Source organism: Camelus ferus, chromosome 3, assembly GCF_009834535.1.
Source record: "Camelus ferus isolate YT-003-E chromosome 3, BCGSAC_Cfer_1.0, whole genome shotgun sequence".
Taxonomy (NCBI): domain Eukaryota; kingdom Metazoa; phylum Chordata; class Mammalia; order Artiodactyla; family Camelidae; genus Camelus; species Camelus ferus.
In genome coordinates, this window is record NC_045698.1 from 61,450,311 (window position 1) to 61,472,406 (window position 22,096).

At 38.3% G+C, this 22,096-nt stretch overlaps 2 long non-coding RNA genes across 2 annotated transcripts in view; one reads left to right on the forward strand and one right to left on the reverse strand.

The window, feature by feature from the left end:
- LOC116662252 overlaps nucleotides 1-22,096 on the forward strand; it is a 288,950-nt gene that overhangs the window by 33,540 nt on the left and 233,314 nt on the right. The gene's annotated exons all lie outside the window — the stretch shown is intronic.
- Nucleotides 54-21,742, reverse strand: LOC116662261. The gene is made up of 3 exons (XR_004318302.1): nucleotides 21,733-21,742; nucleotides 12,907-12,911; nucleotides 54-231 (listed from the first exon to the last, which is right to left on the reverse strand). It is a non-coding gene; the product is annotated as an uncharacterized LOC116662261 (long non-coding RNA).

The following is a 22,096-nucleotide window of genomic DNA, read 5'->3' on the forward strand; positions in this document are numbered from 1 at the left end:
TATATTTGGAAATTAAGCCTTTGTCAGTTGCATCATTTGCCAATATTTTCTCCCATTCTGTAGATGGTCATTTTGTTTTGCTTATGGTTTCCTTTGCTGTGCAAAAGCTTTTAAGTTTAATTAGGTCCCATCTGTTTATTTTTGCTCATATTCTATTGCCTGGGTAGACTTCTCTAGCAGAACATTGCTAAGACTTATGTGAGAAAATGTTTTGCCTATGTATATTCTTGCCTCCTTTGTCAGAGATTAATTGACCATAGGTTTGTTGGTTTACTTCTGGGCTCTCTATTCTGTTCCATTTATACATATGTCTGTTTTTATGCCAACATAAAGTTTCATTGAGACACAGCCAGGCTCATTCATCTATGTATCGTATATGGCTGCTTTTGTGCTACAACTGCACAGTTGAACAGATGTGACTAAGATTGTAATGGGCTGCAAAGCTTAGAATGTTTACTCTTTGGACCTTTACAGAAACCCTTTGCCTACCCCTGGTCTGAAATACAGCATAGACCATCCATATCCCATCAGGTCCCACTCACCCCTGTAGTGCAAACCCTTTGCCACTGGCTGAGGGCTTTCTCTGGGTCTGAACCCCCTTGCCTGGGTTCTCAGCAGGTCAGAAGCATCCATGAATCAGCACTTTTGGGGAGTAGCTTTCCATCAATGACTGTTAATGGTTAAATGCCCAGGCTCCCTTATCCTTATTTTGGGCATGTTTGACATTGACCGTCAGAGTCCTCCTTGAGTCTTAAGTCTGGTTGCCACAGTGCTAACTGCCTTGATAAAACCCCCTTCCTGGACTTCCCACTCTACCAAAGTGTTTCCTGAGATCTCCTTCCAAATTGGCTACTTGTACTAGGATCCTTATCGCAGTGTGTGCTTCTAGGGGAAATCCAAACTAAGATAAATGTGAATTATTTGTGTATATATATTATTTAGGGTGTCACTTTGATGTATAAGCTACCCAAGTGTGATGAAAAATTTATAACCAAACATTTGGGCCATTTTTTTCCTTACTACTAAAGGAAAGACAGGTTTTATTAATTGATAGTTTTATTCTGTCTGACATTTATTGGCCAAATTTATCCTGAAAGATGCAGTTTGATAATTTTCTCATATTTTTGAACATAAATGTCTGTTCCAGAAGAGTGGTTCTTGGAGTATTGAATTAATCTTTCATATTGCAAAATCTTCCTTTCATCTTCTGTAAAATTTATATTTTCTCCTTTTATACTAATAAAACTTTTCTGCTTCCTCCTCAGAAAACTTCTGCTCAAATTTTATTTTGTATCAATAATAGATGGAAGCAAACTCAGTGAAGAGGTAGCCAAGATAACTTTTTTCCATATGATAATTAGATACAGGTTCAGAAGGCTTAAAAGAAATATTTCATAACTCTGGGGAAAATGTCCATATTTTTTCTTTGTATACCCCTCATTTTTTCCCTTAGCAGTTAGTTAAAATTAGTTAAATAGTGTCAGACGTAATCCTCTGCCATTCACCTTATAAGATTCTTTGGAGTCTATCCCTTGAGTAAAACTTTAATATTACTACTTAAGTTACATTGCTTGTTTTTTTCCTTTGCTTAATGAACATAATACTAGATGCTCCTAAACTATTATAAGGAATAGAACCCATATTTAAAAGATTTAATTAAAAAAACCCTAAGGAGTAAAATATTTGACTTGTTTCAGCCACATTAATATTTAATTGTTTAAACAATTATACTGCCTCAAATTACTCTGATACTTCCTAGTTTTTCCCTCTTTGTGTGTGTGTGTGTGTGTGTGTGTGTGTATGTGAATGCAGTATAGTGTTTAACAGTTTTGGAGAAATATGGTTACATGAGAAAAAAGTTGAATTACTGCGTTTAAAAGAGTACCATTTGTGTAAAAAGAGATACTCACGTATATCTGTATATGCCTAAGGTATATTTAGAACAATACATGGGAAACAAGTAGCTATGCTTTTCTTTGAGGACAGGAACAGGAGACCAGGATGAGAAGTGAGAGGGAGACATACTTTTCACTGTACACTTTTTACACTATTTGTGTTTTTTTGGGGACTGTTTATATGAATAACTTTAAAAAGGAAGTTAGAAAGAAATAAAGTAAGAAGAAAGAAAGCAGGCAAGAAGATTCTGGCATTAGAGGGACCCAGATTTGAACACTAGTCAAGCCACTTACTAACTGTATGATTATAGTCACATCACTTTATCTCTCTGCTCTTATCTATGAAGTACAGATAATACAATTATAATACACATATAAAAGTACTTTGCATGCTGCCTGGTACATAGTAAGCTTCCAATGAGTGGTTATGTGACCATATACAATTATGAATATTTAAAGTAATCCTCTGCCCTGACTTCTACAGAGGGTAGGTTTTTAATTTATCCAGCCGCTTGACACATGTTTTTTGAGCATTCTTTTATTGACAGACACAGTAATCAGTCTGGGAAGTCACACTGCATCATTTCTGCCACACTCTGTTGGACAAAGCAGTCACAGGACTCAAGGGGAGGGGATGTAGGCTCCATGTCTCACTGGGAGGACTATGAAGAATTTGCTGTCATCTTCAGTCTACCACAGTCTGCTTTCTGGTTGCAGACTATTTATGTTCCTCTCACATGCAAAACATATGTACCCCTTCCAAGCTTTTCGAAAATGTCATTCTACTATAGCCTCAGCTCAAAATCCAGGAGCTTTTTATCTAAATCAGATCCAGATATGGCTGAGGCCCCTTACCTGTGGTTCCTTGGATACAGTTTCTTGAGTTCAGATCCAGTTGCTCTGAAGACCTGTGCATCAAAGAGACTGGTTATCTGTTCATCTTCCCTGCTGTTAGCCCTCCCTGCCCCAATGTGTACCTTGGAAAGACAGAGATAGGTTCACTGCAAAAGACACTCCCATTAAAAAGGAGGAGGACAAAAGGCTTTACCACTTAATGATTATGGTAGGTAGAAAAATGCCCCCGAAGGATATCCACATCCTAGTCCCCAGAATCTCTAAATATGTTACTTTACATGGCGAAAAGCGCTTTGTAGATGTGCTTAAGGTTAAGGACTTGAGATGGGAAGATTATTCTGGATTGTCCAGGTCACCTGAATCACCTGAGTCCTTAAAAGTGGAAGAAGAAGGCAGAAGAGTACATCAGAGAAAGGCTGCTGCTGGAAGTGAAGACAGAACAGAGGCCACAAGCCGAGGAATATGATGACCTCCAGAAGCTGGAAATGGCTCTCCACTTATGGCTGGCAAGAAAACTGGAAACTCATTCCTGTGATCTCAAGGTCCTGAATTTTACCAAAACCAGAATGAACAGGAAACAGATTTTGTCTTAGAGCCTCCAGAAAGCCCTGCCAGCACCTTGGTTTTAGTCTAGTGAAACTTGAACCCAATTTCTGATCTAGTGAACTACCAGATCATAAATTTGTGTGGAGTCAATTCACTAAATCTGTGATAATTTGTTATGGTAGAAAACGAGTCCCCCAGTCAGTTGCAGTTCTGAAACCCAGCTGGACACAGGTTGCCAGTTTGTTGATCAGACCCTGGTTCTGCCCTGGTTATAAGTCTCTGTGCTGTTGGCTATACCCTCTAAGATCTTTGGTTCTGTCTGTTATCCTTCCTTTTCCATGGCCCATGTGGTGGTTGGGCAGACTAAACCTGCTTTCACCTCTCCGTAGAATATTGGTAACACTATAGCTCTTCTTCCTTGTCCCTTTCAGTCTAAGCTAGGTGCTCCTGTTAGTATAATTTTCTTAGGAGTTTTCTCAGTTTTCAGTGAATCTTGTTGGGGTTTATGCCATTATATAAAAGTCACACCCACAAGTCTCTTCAAAATGGATCCCTCTCTGGCTTGTGAGACAAAGCCTGTATGTCATAGAAACTAGTTGGAATAGTAGAGAGGGTCAGTTTTTTTGAAGTCTTAACAGAAAGTCTTGTAGCCACATCCTTAAAATAATCTTTACCCTGAAAATATTTCTTACTTTTAGGACCTCTTGCCTGGAGAGATTGGGAATGACTTTGGTACTTTCTACAGCTTTTTTCTCTGAATTAAATAACAGCACATATTCTTGTCTGTTCTTGCCTGCCAGCTCATTACAAATACAGTGCAATGCAATTGTTCTCACTTTTTAACGTACATCACAGTCACTTGGGACCTCTAAAAATACTGATGCCTGGGTCTTATATGCAGAAATCCTAATTAATTTGGGGTATGGTCTGGATAGTAGTAGTTTTAAAAGCTCCCCAGTTGATTCTAATGTGCATCCAAAATTGAGAACAGCTGCCTTTAAGCAACATTTTATTATTGTTTATAATCAAAGTGAATTTTAAAATATATTTATTTTGTCTTGAACTCCTAAACATTTTTTTCTTAGGAGTTATCTAAGGACCAAATGAGTGATAAAGAAGTATTTTTAGGTCTTCACATTTTAGTAAATTACTAAAATCAGAGTTAAAAACCCATATAGTTAGTTTCTTAATTTTATAAAATTATGGTGACACAAACTAGAAATTTCATCATCATCCTAAGAGAAGTGTGAATAGATGGTTTCAGTTAACTCTATGGAAATATTTTTTTTATTTCATGGTTTTAAAATCTAGCTTCTGTATTAGGCATTTTGGGGAAGATTATCAATTCTTTAATAAACTGTTAGTTTAGATAGAATATTACATTTTGTAAGAATGAAATAATGTGAGTAGGAAGACATCCCCCACTGCCTGTAAATGAATGTATTCATAGTTGCTCACGTTGCTATGTGTAGCTTTAAATGTAGGATATTCCGGTTCATTACATGCACTCTTTGTAAGCGATGGATGTCTTTTTAAAACTGATTTTGATTTGTGTTAGGAGGATTGCTTTTCTTGTTCAGCAGCTGGGTATGAATTTAATTATTGAAAATAAATATGATCTAATGTTTCATTGAGCTTTCTGAATAACAGGATAATTTGGTCAGCGCTGCTATGTAAAAAGTCCTGGAAGAAAGCCAAATCACAAGAAGCAACTGCTCTGGTGAGGAGGAAATTATCAGCAAATTCCTGTGATTTACTCCATTTAACATACAATTAAAAGCGGGTGTAGATTTGCTTGATACTCTAAATGCTTCTGTATCTTGCGACTTGGTTGCAGAGAAATGTTTTAAAAAGGAAATGGCTGCTGATGTGTGTTTGATGTTTAACATGTGGTTTCACAACCAAAAGCTCCTGGCTCTGTGTGGGCACTGCATTCAAAGGTGTAGGACTGGGAATGTTTACAGTGTGAACGTGTTCTTGACACTGAAATTATGTAGGCAGCGGAGAGAAACAAGGTTTGAAACACACAAGACCAGAAATCAGTCATATGTGAAAATAAATTTAATAAGAAGCGTTGTCAAATTTGAAAAAGAAAATCCTAAAAATTTACTCGACATTACACGCTAGTCATTGTGAAAGTAAGAGAAACTTTTAGAACCTACTTGTAATAAAAAACAAAAATCTGCCAACCATGCTAGAAGGAAGATTGAAGGACTTTTCCATCTGTAGAAAATATGAGCTAATTGTCATTTAAGGAAATGGTCAGCGAGTATACAGATAAAAACTTGTAGAAAATAGTTTTAAAAGTCTGTCAGATATGTCAGCTTTAAAAAATAAGTAATTCATTGTTATTTATTTTTTCATTCTAAATAAATATTCACTTTTGTGCCAATGTCAAAACATCTAAAAAAAGTTGTAAGTCTGCATGTCATACAAATGTGCATCTGTCCCTGCCGTTCTGACTGAAGCAATCCACCTTACAGACTTTTCCTTATATCCTTTCAGATTGTAGCTTAGTTCTTATACCTTCCCATTTCTTCATCTCTGCCTTTATATCTGTGTTTCTACTAGGACTAGATCACACTAGAGCTGATTATCTGGGTCTGTGCTACTTTCTGCTCGCGGTTTTTCATCCCTAGCACACGGCCCCCTTCCATGTTAGTGGCTGTTCATGTGCTGATTTACCAAGGGCAGCAGTATGTACTTTAACGGAGTTGATCTGGAGAGACCAGGCCTTAAACTTCTGTGGTTATTAGTGTGGGAATTTGGGGGCAATGTAAACTGTTACAGTAAAGGAAAAGGCTCCATGGAGGCTTTTAGCAACTCGTAAGTCATAACGTTTTCTCTTCCTGTGTCTGTATCTATTTGGGAGCTAGTTTGTTGAGCTGGGATTGATTGATCCAGCACATTGAACTAGAAACATTTCAGAAACAGAGAGAGAGGGCTGGAGGAAGGTAGAGGGTGGGGGAGAGGAGGGGAAGGTAGGAAGTGAGGGAGGGAGAAAAAAGGAGAGATTTTGATTTGTAGATTTGTAGTTGGGCAAAATATTAGCTCTGGGGCTGGTAATGGGTCACCTGCAAATTTCCTTAGGCGTAGGATGTGATAATAAGGTTTTCCTGCTGATCCATTTGTTCACCTACCTTAGTAGGTGATTTACTTCACTGGAATATAAAAGGTCATTCCTAATTTTGGTAGCTAAAGCTGGCAAGTGTGAATGATGCCAGTTTCATGAATGATCAAATCAGTTTAGATTGTGGTTTATGACGCTTTTGAAAACTATTTTAGCAGTTCTTTGATGGGTAAAGAAAAGCGAAAACCTCAAGTAAAAATCTCCCAGGTGTTAGAAAAAGAGTTAATGAAATTTAATTTCCAATGTTGAAGGAGGATGGAAAAATAAATGAAAGCTGTACTGATGTTTTAAAATGTAAGCTGAAAAAAAGTTACTTTAGTTCTGAGATCTAATTGTATTATCTGGCTCCAGGCAGTTTTAAAATTGTGAATAATAGGGGATGGGGAGAATATATTTTTTATAAACTGTATGCCAATAAAGTACACTGATATAAATAATAAATGCAGAATAAATAATTTTCATTGTGGGAAATCACTGTTTTGGCAACTAGTGATTTTGTGTGATGCAAAACTGTTTTGCATATTACTTGTGTAGGGCTATCAGGAAACAGTACTATTGAAAATGATTTTAAAATTCGTTTACCAAGGCATGAAACTAAGTAACATAGGTACTGAGGTAGATTGTCTCTGTAGAAACCATCTGGTTAGAGGGGTGAGAGTTCAGTAGGGCAAAGTTATTGTTGGAAAACTCCTGCACTCACTTGCTCTCCAGCTCCTTGTTAGCTGTGTGTCATAGTGCACTGCAGGTACAAACTCTAACCTAGTTATTGACAAATTCTATACTTCTGCACTTCGAATTTTCCACGTACTGTTTTCTTTTGTCCTAAATTTTCATGTTGTTTTGTTTGTATGTTGCATAAGTCTGTTTTTTGTTAGCATCTGTTTTCGAACTTTCTCATCTGTGAAATGGTATTATCACCTACCAACATTGGATATGTGTGATGGAGAGTTTCATTTTGCAAGGCATTTTCAAACTTTTTTCCCCAATGGGGTCCAAGAATATACAGTTAACTAATTTGTTAACAGATTATCAGGAGAGGTAGTTGATTGTACAAAATAATCTTTGTATCACTGAGGTGTTTTTGGCTTCAACGAACAGAGACTGTCTCTAGTGAGCTTAGGCCAAAAAAGGGAATGAACTGGTTCAGATGCAGAAGAGTTGAAAATTAAGGCCTTGAGAAGGTCAACAACCAGTATGGCTCCAGGGACTCATATGGTGAAAACTCTTGGAGAATTTCTTTAGGGCACTGAACTTGAAATTCCTCAGCTCCCAATTCCTTCTGTCCTCTGTGACTTGACCCAGGTTTCAGATCCTAAGAGAGAGAGGCTGATTGAACCCTTGGGCCAGAAGTTTCCCCTGGGCCAATTGCATTGGGAAGGAATCTTAGGATGTCATAGTCTTGATCATGTACTCACTCTTTGTTTGGCAGACTCATAAGGACTCCATGGAGTAGAAACCCTTAGAAAGAACAAAGTGCTGTTACCAAAACAGATATCCATTACAAGTCCATTGGACCACACTATCCAGACTTGAGTAAATTCAAAAGAATCAGGTAGTAGGGTAAAATAATTTACCCAGTGTGTTAGTTTGTTAAAGCCTCATAACAAAGCACCACAGATTGGCTTAAACAAAAGAAATTAATTTTCCACACAGTTCTGGAGGCAGAGGCAGAAAGTCGAAGTAAGGCCTCTTCTTTTCGGCTTATAGATGGCAGTCATCCTCCAGTGTCTTCACATGGTGTTGCTTCTGTGTATATCTGTGCCCTAATGTTCTCTTCTTATAAGAACACCTGTCATGTTGGATTAGGGCCCACCCCCACGACCTCATTTTTATCTTAATTACCACTTTAAAGACCCTATCTCCGAATAGAATCTCATTCTGAAGTACCAGGGGTTAGGACTTCAACATACGAGTTTGGGGAGAACATAATGCAGGCCATAATACCTACCTAGTAAGTTGTAGGTTAAATGACAGTGTATTTCGGTGGCCATCATGATCTTCAATCAATGGTAGCTAAAACATTGCTACACAGCTCAGAATATTTGTGTTGAAATAAGATGTCAGGTTATCACAATGGGTACTCTGATACAATGATGTCTAAATTATGACCCTTGCTTTTAGGAAGCTCAGTAATATATATTTTGTGTGAATTGCATTAATAGCTGGAGGATTAATGTGTATGTATGTGTGCTATATGTCTAGGTATATATGTATAAAATGTAGCACTTGGTAATGATACCACCTGACGTCAGAAGACAGACATCAGATCCTGCTTTGGCAAACTACATCCTCTCTTCTGTTCTCTGAGAATCCCATAATCCTTCTTTCATTCCTCAAAACCCCTGTTGTTTAATAGTCTAGTTCTAAGAAAGGCCCAGAGATGACAGCAGGTCAAGCAAACTAAGAGTAAAACTTAAAATAAGAATTATTTTATATTATATATTTTATTATCTTTTTTAAGTGATTTTCCCCACAAATTCTTATAGTTCTTGCAGATTTTTTTGAGGGAAGGGGAAATTTTATTTTAGATAAGCCTGTACATTTGCTTAAGGAAATCTCTTGTATATAAGATTTGTTTTTCCTTAGATTTCTGACACTCAGCAAGTTATTTTTCTGTGTATTTAAACTGGTAAACTATCTTTTGAAACACTCACACATAATATATGAATATATGTTCATTGTGAAAACTCAAACAACATGCAGAACTACTGAGGGAAAAAGTCACCATCTCTCTTTACAGTTTCCCCCCTCTAAATCCTTCTTATCCATTATCCTCTCGAATAGAAGGCATGGTTTGCATCCTTTCTGACCTTCTCAAAAATTACTCTCATAATCATATAAGAGCATACATAGAATTTGGGAACATTTTTACTTTGACAGAAACAGAATTATAATATAGATATTGTTCTAAGGCTTTTCTTTCTTCTACTAAGGGATTTTTGCTGTTTTGGGTGGAATTTTAATACCACATCCTACCACTGACCCACCTTCTCTCCAGGACTCTTGCCTAGTAAACAACAGCCCAAAGTCAGCAGGGCAGGGGAACAGTATAGAAAATGATGTCCGAAATAGAATAGCTGGGCACCTGCCCATAGCTTTAGAAGGAAAGTTTCTCTGTGAAATGCCGGTGTTCCATGAGGAAGAGGGTAGAAGTCTAAGCAGGGCTTCTTGCCCCCTGCTTCCTAAGACAAGTCACCAAGCCAGCCTATAGTTGGACATGGCTGGTCTGCCTCTGAGGCTGCGCTTGGCTCTGTGAACCAACAGCACAGGAGCTGAAAGTCATAGGAAATCAGTTGCTTTTAAGGAATAGTGGCCCCGCCACTAGTAAAATTTGATCTAAGAATGAGGCTAGTGACATTAACAATTCCTCCTCTCATAGGAGGCAGAAGAGTAGCTGGGAAGTGGGTGGAGAGATGGCCTGGAAGCATGGGTGGGAGGATGCCCTCTCCCATGGGTGGACATGGAAACGTGAGGCAGAAGGACAGACATTTCTTCTCCAGCTAACACATCTTTGAGATTTTATCATTTCAGCACAGGGTTTTAAATCATTTTAAAGGGGTCATAGTATTTCATAACTTACATTTATATAGGGTTTTAGAGTTTTAAAAACTTTTGTATTTTTCCTAGAATTTCACTCTCACAAAAATTCTGTGTAGGGCCTGTTTGATAAATATGGGAATAAAGCCTTAAGAAAGTCAAGGCGTTTGTGAATTTAAAATCTGTGGTTACCTGGTTCCGTTCCCTTTCCACTTTAACATACTGCTTCTTGTTAAATGCTAGTTTTTATTGAAATTGAACAAGAATAATTGGCTGCCATTAAAGTTATTTGTTAATAAGAATTCCTTTTCTGAAAGGTCTATTTTCAGCTGGTATAAATCTGATTCAACAAGTATTTATTGAAAACTATCACTGACATGTTTGTTTTGTATTGGTTTTTATTTTTTGATGCCCAGCATCTGAACCCATGCCTATGTTCAGGATAATGTTCTACCTGATTAATGTCGTTGGAGGTAGCAGTTGCCTATAATTATAAAGCAGAAACAGACCTTTGTGTATCCAGCCTCCCTTGCAGCTAAGATATGTGCTCATGATCCAGGCTTGGCTAATCTTGCACCCACATTAGACTTTGAATTAGTTGCTACTGGCCTGAAAAGTCAGGACAGAGAATTCTCTCAGCTGGCAGGTGATTGCCATGAGGTGTTAATATCCAGTTTCCAGGGGCTGTAGGGATAGCAAGGGCATGAACCCCAATGGAGCTCTGCATATTCCATGCCCTGAATGATGGCGGCAGTGCGGTCTCTGGCATCCAGACCCCAGAAGTTGTGGTGCCTTGTCCCCACTGAACTGATTTAGGCTGCGGTTCTCAATATTGACTGGCCTTTTTAATTTCTACTCATTGTCTAGACCTAGTTCTCCAAACATACGGTGATTATATGAGCTATCAAGTCATCTTTCATTTTTTCAGATTTAGAGACAATAAATTCCCTCTTTGTGGTAGACAGTTCTATGGATTTTGACAGTTGTAGTCACGCCTTAGCCACCTCAAACCTTAATCCATTTTCTGTTCCTATAGCTTTCCCTCTTCCAGAGTCATCAAATAATACCCAGTAACCTTGTAATAATTTTCATCACTATATTAATAACCTTTAAAATTAATATTAATATATGTATTTTCTGCTTAAATAATAATAACCAAAATTTATGGAATGCTTAACATTTGCTTTGTTCTGTTCTTACTAAGTACTTTACATGAATAAACTCATTTAATCCTCACTACGGTTCTAATAGGTAGATCCCCTTATACCCCCATTTTACATATGAGAAAGCTGAGGCACACAGAGATTAAGGAACTTAACCAGGTCCTCAGAGGTAATAAATGGCAGAGTCAGTATTCAAACCCAGGCAACTTGGTGCCTGACATAGGTTTTTACCCTAATGTCTCCTATGTTGGAAATCTGTCATAATTGGTGTCCACTGCTTGCTACCATAAACTTGAACGATAGAACTGGTGAGCAAAAGGCTCAAAGTACACACTCTCATGGATGTTACCACTGAATTGGGGACCCAGACATTATTGAAATAATCTCATCATGTATGCATAATTGCAAGTGTAGGTAAGTGAAGGAAAGGATCATAATCCTTTAGAGTTCATCATCAACAAACCTGATCTAGACTGGTGGTTATGGAAGGTTTCCCTGAGAAAGTGATACTTTAAGAAAGATTGGAGTGACTGACTAGATCAAGACTGTGCATGGAGCTTTCCAGAGGAAGCTGCAGCTTCCGGGGCCCTGAGGCAGGAGGCAAGGTGGCTGCTATATCTGGAGTATGAGGAGAGTGGGGAGCCCCACTGCTAGCCGAGGTAGGGGAAGTTAGATGTAGGCAGGTGGCCAGATCATACAGGGCCTTGTAGATCACATCAAATACCTGTGAGGCTTTGCTTCCCTCTGGTTCTAGATAACACTGGAGAGTCTTTAGTAACCCACACAAAGAAAGAAAGGAAAACAGAGGCAGTGTACATCAAAGCCTGTTTTCTCATGGAGCAAGACTCTTGCATTGGGAAGGTGATGGGCCCAGGGTCTCTTGCATGTTGCCTGGAAGGTATTCCTAGACCACTTGCCTTACAACAGGAAGTTTCTGGAAGTATATTGGGATCCACTGATGTGCACAGGAACACAATGAGGCTGACTTCTGCTCATTGTGAGGCCTGAAATTGTTACAGAATTTCTCCAAACCTCACCTCCTTAAACTGCAGAGTTGTATTTGATGTCCTTGAGGGACTGGTAGGTCTCTCAAAATGCACAACAAAGTCAGCCAACAGACACAGTGTCTTCACTTTGCAGGCTTCATAGACCCAGATCTCTGTGAACCATAGCCTTGTTAGAATGGGTTAACCCAACACAGAAAGACAAGTTGGCCAGAGTTGCAAAAATTGTGAACGAAAGAACCACGACTAATTCTCATGTTTTTTGAACTCCAACCTACTTGACATGTATTTGGACACATGTATTTCTAAACAGATCAACCACAATCATTATTTAAATGGCTTAATCTGATAACAATGGCTGATCATTTATATTTGATAGAAAATAGATCTAGGCATTCAAGAAACACACAGCTGAATTTTTCCTAGATACTACAAGTGAATTTTCAGTAAACTAATTTAAAAATCAGTAACAGAAGGCCTATGATAAATTTTTTAAAACTTTTTTTCATAATTTTACATTTGACTAATCTTTTATAACACCCAAATGGATGAGCATGAGTTCATGCTGAGAGGAAAACTTTCACAAATCTATGAACTGAGGAGGACCATAAAGCATTTAGGAAGTAAGTTAATATTCTGAAGTGCATTAATTAATACTTTTCACTACCCTGACCAGTTAAGATCCTCAGAGACATACATCCCAATTTTGAATCCAATTAAAATGATATCCATTACTAAATTAACCCATGTACATTCAAATCTTGAAATAAAATGACAGAGTCTCAAGACACCAATTAATTAATCAAACATGCAAAAATATGTCAAGAAAACTATTAATCCATCTATTCAGATGTTATGTCTCCAAGGTCTTCAAGCCCCTTATACGTTAGAAGTATTATATACTACATCAATTATTCTTCACTTCATGTAAAAGATAACCCTGAAAAAAAAATACTTCACCATATGCTTGTTTTAGATGCAGTGAAAAAATGTTCTTTTCAAAGCATATGGTGATATAATTAGGTGCCTCTGAATACAGCAAGGTTGGAAAGAGAACTGTATGAATTAAATGGAAATAATTTGCTGCTCTGCTATTCCCCTCACCCCCACCTCCAACACCACAGTATCTTCTGTGGGTTATCATTGTTTCATTAAAGAAGTACTATCTTAAGCACTTGAAGGTGAGAAATGTCTGCTGTTGCCTACCGTAGCTCTGGCGAATAAAATTCCAGGCTGCTCCCCTGACCTTTCCCTGTGTCAACTTGTGTGACTCAAGTCCCCAGGCTTTTGCTCTGAGAAGTTCTGGCATCACTTCAGCGTCACTGACATTGGTGTAAAGTTCTGCAGCTGGGAGCCTGCTTTTAGTTCTGGCTTAAGCTACCTTTCTTCATCTCCTTCATGGTGAGAGGCCTTGCAATTCTTTTTTTTTTTTTTTAATAAAAGATTTGCCATAAAATATTTCTTCTTGTTCTGCTGTATTCAATCTCGGAAGAAAAGAAAAAGTTTGAAAATAGGTTCTATATGATTTAATGACAAGGACATTAGTTATTTGTTAGGAGAAATATGAATTTAAAGATTCATGTTTTGAAATCTGGGAAACAAAACATCATGGTTTTAGATGAATTTGAGCATGATCTTGTATACTGTTTTTTCTTAATTTTTCCAACTCACTAGAATATGCTACATTTACCAGTGCCTGATGGGTGGTTGGATTTGTCACATATTTAAAAAATTTTTATTTTTTGGTGGGGGAAGTAGTTAGGTTTGTATACTCTCCCCCCAGGATTTGTCACATTTTAAACAGATTCTTGAGTATATTTGAATCTTTCCTTTTAGAACATCAGTGCCTGATATTCTACTGATAACCAGTCTGGATTATTATTACTATTTTTAATTTAAATTTTCTCTTTAAAGGGTCTGACTGGAATGAATAATATGTGTTTATCTTAGACATATGTTGTTTTCAGCCAAATTCATTACTAACTAATACGGTAAGTTTCACTAATTTTAAGTCCCATTTTTATATTATTTATAGTGTGTATTCTTGGTTTTGGTTAACAAGTGAAACTGTTAGCAAACAACTGTGGATTGTACAGCAATATACGTAGAAGATAGATGCTACCAAGAGTGGTGAATCATGATCACTTGATGGATTATTTGCCTTTCTGCTTTTGTGACATTTTCTGTTGATGGATCTTGAAGAAATGAATCATTTTCTCTAGCTTTCCCAGCACAGTTACTTTCTAACCAACTTGTTTTTGTGCTCACCTTGTATCAGGGAACCAGTTACTTCCTGAGGTAAATGCTACCATGAGCCAAATCCTATTCCCTAGCATGGTGGTTTGCAACCTTGTGCATGTATCAGTCTCACCTGGAGGCTTGTTAAAATACAAATTGCTGGGCCTCATACCCAGAGTTTTTGGTCCAGTAGGTCAGCAGTGGGGCTGCGGCATTTGTCTATCAAATGAGTTCCCAGATGAAGATGATACACTATCCTGGAAGCCACACTTTGACCACCACTCCTATAGTGCAGCTCCAAGTGCCTGTCCTCTGGTCAGTCATCTCTGTGTCTCAGGGGAGAAGGTGAAATGTCCTACAGCTTATGGAGATGGTCCCCAACTACCTCCCAGGCACTCCAGTTCTCCTTTCTTTTTTTGCTACAGAGCTTGGCCACTTCACTTAGGTTTTTCACTCGTAGACACTTGCACTACAAACTCTGTCACTAAGGGTCTTCATTCTCCCCACTCAGCCTGCTTGTTAAAAAAAGGAACTCCTTTTTTCTTTACTGCGCATGAAGACAAGCACTCAGGTTGTCTTCTCTTTATGGGTTTTTAACAAATCATTTTGGGAAAAAGAACTTAACAAGATAAATACACTTAAGAAATTTCCAAATTGTGCAAATTCTCCTAGCAGTGATTCTGGTTCATAGCCCCCCAATTCCCTTTAAAACAGTTGCTGGAAGCCTCAGTAGGGTTTGCTCTGGGCTTTTGTCTCCAAGGATGGAGCTCAGTAAAGGCCAAATTCCCTCTGATCTAGCCGTGTGGTCTCCTTCCTTCCTGGGACCTTATCAAGGAAGAGCAATGGTACCTCCTTGATTGAAGTCAGAAGTATGTGTATTTGAGACACCATCTATGTCTCTGCCTTACTTGAAAATTACTATCCATTTGATATTTTCTCACTGAAAGATAATCAGCCATGTTGTTCTTTGAAATGATATAATGGCTGGTATGGCTTTAGAGCCAGGAAGATTCCCACTGAATCTTGATTTTGTATCCTATTAGCTGTGCAGTGTTGCATATTTCATGTAAACAGGGTGAAGTGTAAAGTGGGAGTGATAATACTTCCCTCATGTAAGTATTTACATGAGACAACGTAGAACACTTAGCATAATACCTTAGAAATACGAGTTTTTGATGTTTGGCAGCTATTATATTTAGTAGTAGTAATACTAACAAAAATACAAAGTGCCCAAAATGTTAGGGACACTAAGTGACTTTCTTCTGAATGGACCCTTGGTGAAATGACAGAATCTGAGATTTGATTGAGACCTCAGAGGATCCTTCTTTCTATCATTGCTTCACCTATAATTTATTGAGCATTTACTATGTGCTGGCTACTGTGGCCTCTCTAATTTTAGTCTTTAATATAGCACTATTGATCCTTTGAATAAATACCTATGGGGCAGACTACTTGCTATGTTAGACCAGTCTCCCTTCCATTTTCAGACTAATGGTTAGAAATTTGTTCCATAATTTAGTAAAATCTGTATCTCTGTAAACTTTGACCCACTGAACCATTATGTATTAGTCTAAAAGTAACACAAAGCTCATGCTGTCAGTATGTGGCAGTTATTATGCAGGAACTTTCTTTAAAAAAGTTTGAAGTAAAATTTATTTTTTGAGTGTTAAATTTAAAGAAAAGTACAAAGAGGACATATTGATACATACATTGATACATACACACATAACCTTAAAAATATGAGTGGTTCTAGGCCAGCAAAAGTAGACTCTATCTAAGGGATTGCAAACTCAGAAACTCTAGAGAACCTAACAGTTAAAAACAAAAAATAGTTCAAGGCTTTTGAAATGGATAAATTTTTTAGCATCATCAATCAGGGATATTATTTTGCTGAGTGTTGGGTGCAAGTCATATTGATGGCAGGATTGTACTCTCCTCAGGTATACTAGATTATGTTGTCCATGGAGGAAAATTAATTCTTGATATTGTTGTGGGTTGGATTATGTCTGTACAAAGATGTTCAAATCCTTACCCCTGGTGTCTATGAATGTGACCCTGTTTGGAAGTAGTCTTTTCATATGTAATCAAGTTAAGATGAGGTCATACTGATTTAGGTTTGGGCCCTGATCAAATGACTGGTGTGCTTACAAGAAAGAGAAAGTAGGACACAGACACAGACACAGACACAGGAGAATGTCATGTGACCATGGAAGTGGAACTTGGGATGATTCATCTACAAACCAAGGAATGCCAGAATGCCAGTTGTCCACACCGAATTTTATGTAATTTACTACAAAAGGTACCCTTTCCTCAAAGCATATGACTTCTGTTTGGTTGGATAAATGTCAAATATACAAATATATGAAATCCACATGAATGTCGATGATATCTGGTTACATGTGTTTGTTGTACACTGCATATATATGTATATATATGTGTGTGTAAACCTCATACAATCCATGTAACTGTCCATGGTCGACTTGCCTGGAAAATTTGGATTGCAAGAGTATTTAGAAAAGAATGTGTCAGTCAGAATGGTTTGTCCACTTACCCAGGAAACAGAAGAGAGTCACTGGGGAATCATTAACATTGTTCATCCAGTCATTGTTCTGGGGAGTTGGATTTGCAAGTGTGTTCCTACTTGTGCAATGGTAGTGCTCACAAAGTTACTCTGGTGTTGTTCAGCTTCTGAATCATATTATCACTCCTTTGTACTGATTGTATGCTTATGTGCCAATTGTAATTTGACCTCCACAACTTGAGCTGAGCAGGCATGTTGAGTGGCTGGTTTCCTGTGACTGTTCTCTAACTAAATGCCTTAAGTTTGCCTTCCGGTATCAGCATTGTTGTTGTTCTCTTGCTGAAGGATGGGACCACTCTCTGTGTTTTAACATACCATATTTTGTGGTTGTTGGCATCATTCATTTCCTTGCTGGCTGTTGGACAGAGACTGCCCTCACTTCCCTGATGTGTGGCCCTCTCTGTACAGCAGCTCACAACATAGAAGCTTGCTTCTTTGAAGCCAGCAAGGGAGAGTCTCCTATCATGATTTTCATTACCATCTTAAGTAATGTAATCACATACATGTAATCATGTGCATCCCATTACCATATTCTATTGGTTAGAAGCAAGTCGCAGGTCCTGCCCACCCTCAGGCAGAGGGGATTAAACAAGGGTGTGAATAATGAGGAAAAAGGGATCATAGGGCCATCTCAGAGTCTGTGTGCTGAAAGTGAATATATATCTGCTAGAGTCTAGGTTTCCTAGCCTTCCTTGTAGTTAGGGGTGGCTCAATGTTTTGATCAATGGGAAGATGGAAGAAGTAATGGGTGGAAGTTTTGGAATCTATTTTAATAAGGAAGTTTCTTGCCAGCTACTCTGCTCTTTCCCCCTTCCCACAAGTGACTATGTGAATATGCTGTTGGTGGGTGGTGTTGACCCTGCAGATGAAGACGAAGCCTAGGAGGTGACACTAGAAGACCATGAAACAATGGCATTCCTGGATGACCTTGTAGAGCAGAGCCACTTTGTCAGCCCTGTAATGTTCATTTCTGGACTGTTGCATGAGAGCAAAATAATTCTCTTTGTTTCTCTAACTATATTTCGGTGCTTCTTTGTTACAGTAACTTAACTTATATCTAACTCATAGCAGTTCATTCTATAGATAGACTATCCCAACGTCATGAGTCAGCCACTTGGCACTCCCTGAATCATGGGAACCTCTCACAGACCAACCTGAACTGGAGGATAGGGTGCCAGACAAAGAGCAACACATATTCACTACAACAGACATCAAAAACATTTATTTTATGTGAGAAAGACATCACCTTAAGAGCAAACTTTTATGTAAAAGAAAGATATCACCTTAAAAATGCTTATAGGGGAAAAAAAAATAGTCTCTAATATTAACTTCATTTTCCTGGCATTAGAAAAAGGTTTTTCTAGGTAACTGTTTTAGTTATCTATTGCTATGTAATAAATTGTTCCAAAATTTTAGTGGCTTAAAACAACAAGAATAATTTAATTTTTTATTCTTATGATTCTGGGGTTAATTGGGCTCATGTAAGTGGTTCCTACTTGGGATTCAATAGTGGTCAGATAGTGACTGGGGCTTGATCATCTCCAAGCTCACTTCCTCATGTGTCTAGAGGTACTTGCTGGCTCTTGGCTGTGACCTCAGCTGGGGCTGTTGACCAGAAAACCTTCATATGGTTGTCAGTAAGGTCTTTCTTCTTCCTCCTGATGTGGTGACTGATTCCAAGAGGGAGTGTCCCAAGGGGCCCAGGTAGAAACTGTATCACCTTTTATAGGCTATGCACTGAAATCAGATCACTTCTGCCATAATCATAGACCTGGACAGATTCAAGGAGGAGGGGATATGTACCCTTTCTGTGAGAGGAATTAGCTCTCAAGGTCACATTGTAAGAAGAGCATCTGTAATGGGACATCTTGTTGTGGTCATGTTGGAGAGTACTACCTGTCACAGTCTACCCTAGGACTATAACAATTTCAGCCCCTCCCTTGTGCAAAATACACTTATTCTGTCCCCTTCCCCTGAGTCTCATTCTATTAGGCATTTGCTCAAGGTCCAGGATCATGTCATGGAACTCAGGTCCAGGTACAGGTGGGGCTTCTTGAATGTGTATCCTTGGGTACATCTCCTTGAGTCCCCTTCCTTTCAATTTGAAGACCCGTGAACTAAAGAGACAGACTCTCTCTCACCCACATCCCAATGTACAACTGTGGGATAGTGCCCTGAGGGTAAAACAAGAGGGACAGTCACTGATTTACAGCTTGTTTCTGGAGTCTACATGAGGGCTCAGTTCACCTGTTGGGCTCTTGTCTCCACCTTCTGGGCTCTTGGTTCTGCCCTGAGTCATCTTTTTTTTTTTTTTTTCCCCAATAAGAAAACCTTAGTTTGCAAATGAATAGCCTTCTTAGCCTGCTTCCTGCCTGTAAAATGGTAGGGGTTCAAAAGTCCTTTTTATTTAGTATTTGTCTGTCTAAGACGGCAGTGGTTCCACCAGAATAATTCTATTAAAAACATTGTGTTTGTGTATGTGTAAATGTATCACTTTATCATTCTATTTCTTCAAGATAAGCCCTTCTATACCTTGGGTTTATGTGACGCAAGTGTGGGATGACATCCTTAAGATTTTTAAAGGCCCAATTATTTAACTGAGAGGATCTGCAAAGCATGCTCTCAAGATCCTTAAAAAGCTTTTGGTCTGATTGAGAAGGGCTATGAGGTACCATTTTAAATCTTTCTAAAATCTTATCAAAGAATTTTAGTCATGCCCTCAGTTTCATTTTTAGACCATGTTTTCCTGATAGTGCACTGGATTTCATCTCTGCTCAGAAGCAACTTTTAATTTTAGAATCATTTGCCATCTAGAGAGGCTGGGAATAAGAATTAGTTTTATTTTCAAACCCAGCAAGTCTTGGCGCCTCTATCTTAACAGTTCATTCTTTAGCTTATCTCTTTCTTTTTTCATTTTATCATTGGCAGTGAGAAGAAGCCAGGTGGTGACTTCAATATTCTTCCTGAAAAGCTCCTTAGCTAGATCTTCAAGTTCACTAGGTACACTTTGTGTTTTTCCCCTTACCCCAGGCAACAGTGTTGCCCAGCTTTGTGCCTCTTCGTGACAAGCGCACCCTTTCCTTCTGCTTCTAGTGACATTTGCTTACTTTGCTTGAGCCTTCAGTTTCCATTAATGCTTTCCTGGAGGTTCTTTAGTTTTCCACTAACAGTCCCCTCAGTGTTCTCCCACTTTCTGCTCACAACCTGGTCTCACAGACAATGCTATATATCCTAGGATTTTGTTGTGACAACAACATCCCAGTTCCTGGAGCCAGAATCCTTCTTAATTATCTACTGTTATGAAACATACCACTCCAAGGCATAATGTCTTAAAACAACCACAGTCTGTTTATTCTCACCTCCAGTGGTTCTAGGGTGGACTGGGCCTAGTTAGGCATTTCTCACTTGAGTTCCATCTAGTCATGGCCGTCAGAGGGTGGCTAGGGCTGGGACTTTGTGGCCATGTTGAAAAATGCAACCTGATGTAGTAGCTATGTTGGAATAGTTTAAAATTTAAATCCTATACAGAAACCCTCACTGACTAATTAAAGCAGGAAAGAAATCAGAAAAGAACTTATTGAAAGTTTATGGTGTAAATTATAGTACTTACAGAATGGCATGGAAAACCAGTCTCAGAAAATTCGTACCGGAAAGCCTGTAACAAGTAACAAGGTTGCCCTGGATGGAGGATGGAAGAGGAAGGGCTCGTGATCATCTGAGGAGCAGAATCTCCCTGGCCTCCCACCTTGAAATATGGAGGCGATGGGAGGATGTGCCTACTTTGGGAAGGGCTTAATGTATATTAGTAATGTCATGATTTCCTTGTATTTACATTTTGATTTTGCTCTCCTTTCATTGTAATAACCACCCTATTATGTCCCACTGTTAAAATCTACTCATCCTGAAAAAGTCAGCTCAAATGCCCGTATTCCCTAATGCTTTGCATTGTTGGTCAAGCAGAATTGATTTCTCTCTTCAAACTCATAGTGCAGTTTTCTCTTCTCTTGTGAAGCTTATTGCAGGATGTTTAGTATTAAAGTATGTGTCAAATTGCCTTATCAGGCTAACCAGATACAAGTTTCTTGAGAGCAAAGACCTTGGCTTAGTTTTCTTTGTATCCCTGGGGTATCTCAAAGCAACATGTACTCAGACATATTTCTTGAATGAATGAGGTTAGGGACCAAGTTAGAGATTTTGCAAATAGCTTAGTGATAAGTTCTACACTAATATTTCTGTTTTATTGATTAAAAACCCAAAAAGGTGATTCTCTTCCCTCAATGTGTCATTAATAAAAAGGTTTCAGAAGATCAGTCATAGGCAGATAGGCAGAAGCTTTTTTTTTAAATTAAAAAATACTTTGATTTGAGATAAATGATTGGTATTACCTTAGAATATTGAATAAGATGAAATAGCAAAAATCTCTCCAAATAATTAGTTTCCTTATCAATAATTTTAATCAGTGACTCAAAGTGATTTTTGTTTTAATTATTAGGTAAGTGCTTTCAGTGGATTGCAAATAGTTTCGCTGTTAGAACAGATACCCTTTTTTTCTTCAGTTAAATGTGGATATGCTTGTAACTTTTAGATTGATTAAATTATTATGGTTGAGAACCTCTATTTTTACTTTTATGCTGCTATTTTAATGCTCAGCCAAGACAGAAAAGTGAACATGTACAAAATCAGATTTCAACTAAATAAAAATGTGTGTACAATGGAAGCTTATACAGTTGAAAATAAAGCTTCTATAAGAGTGTGGTAACTAGCCTTCAAAGTGGTCCTTAACTATCACGTCTAATATTGAAGCCATGGTGTAGTCCCCTTCTGTCTGTGCCAGGATGGGTTTGTATGACCATAAGAATATGGCAGAAGTGATGGCGTGTGACTTCCCAGGGTAGGTCATCAAAGACAGTGCCTCTTCTGCCTTGCTCTCTTGGATCAATCATTGGGGAATCCACCTCTCATGTCATGAGGACATTCAAGGAGCTTTCTAGAGTTTCACATTAAAGGGATGATACCTCTTGCCAAAAGAGTCAGCATCAACTTGCCAGTCACATGAGTGAGCCATCTTGGAAGTAGTTCCTCCAGCCACAGTCCAATCTTAAGATGACTGCAGCTCTGGTACCTCATCTGCAACCTTGTGAGAGATC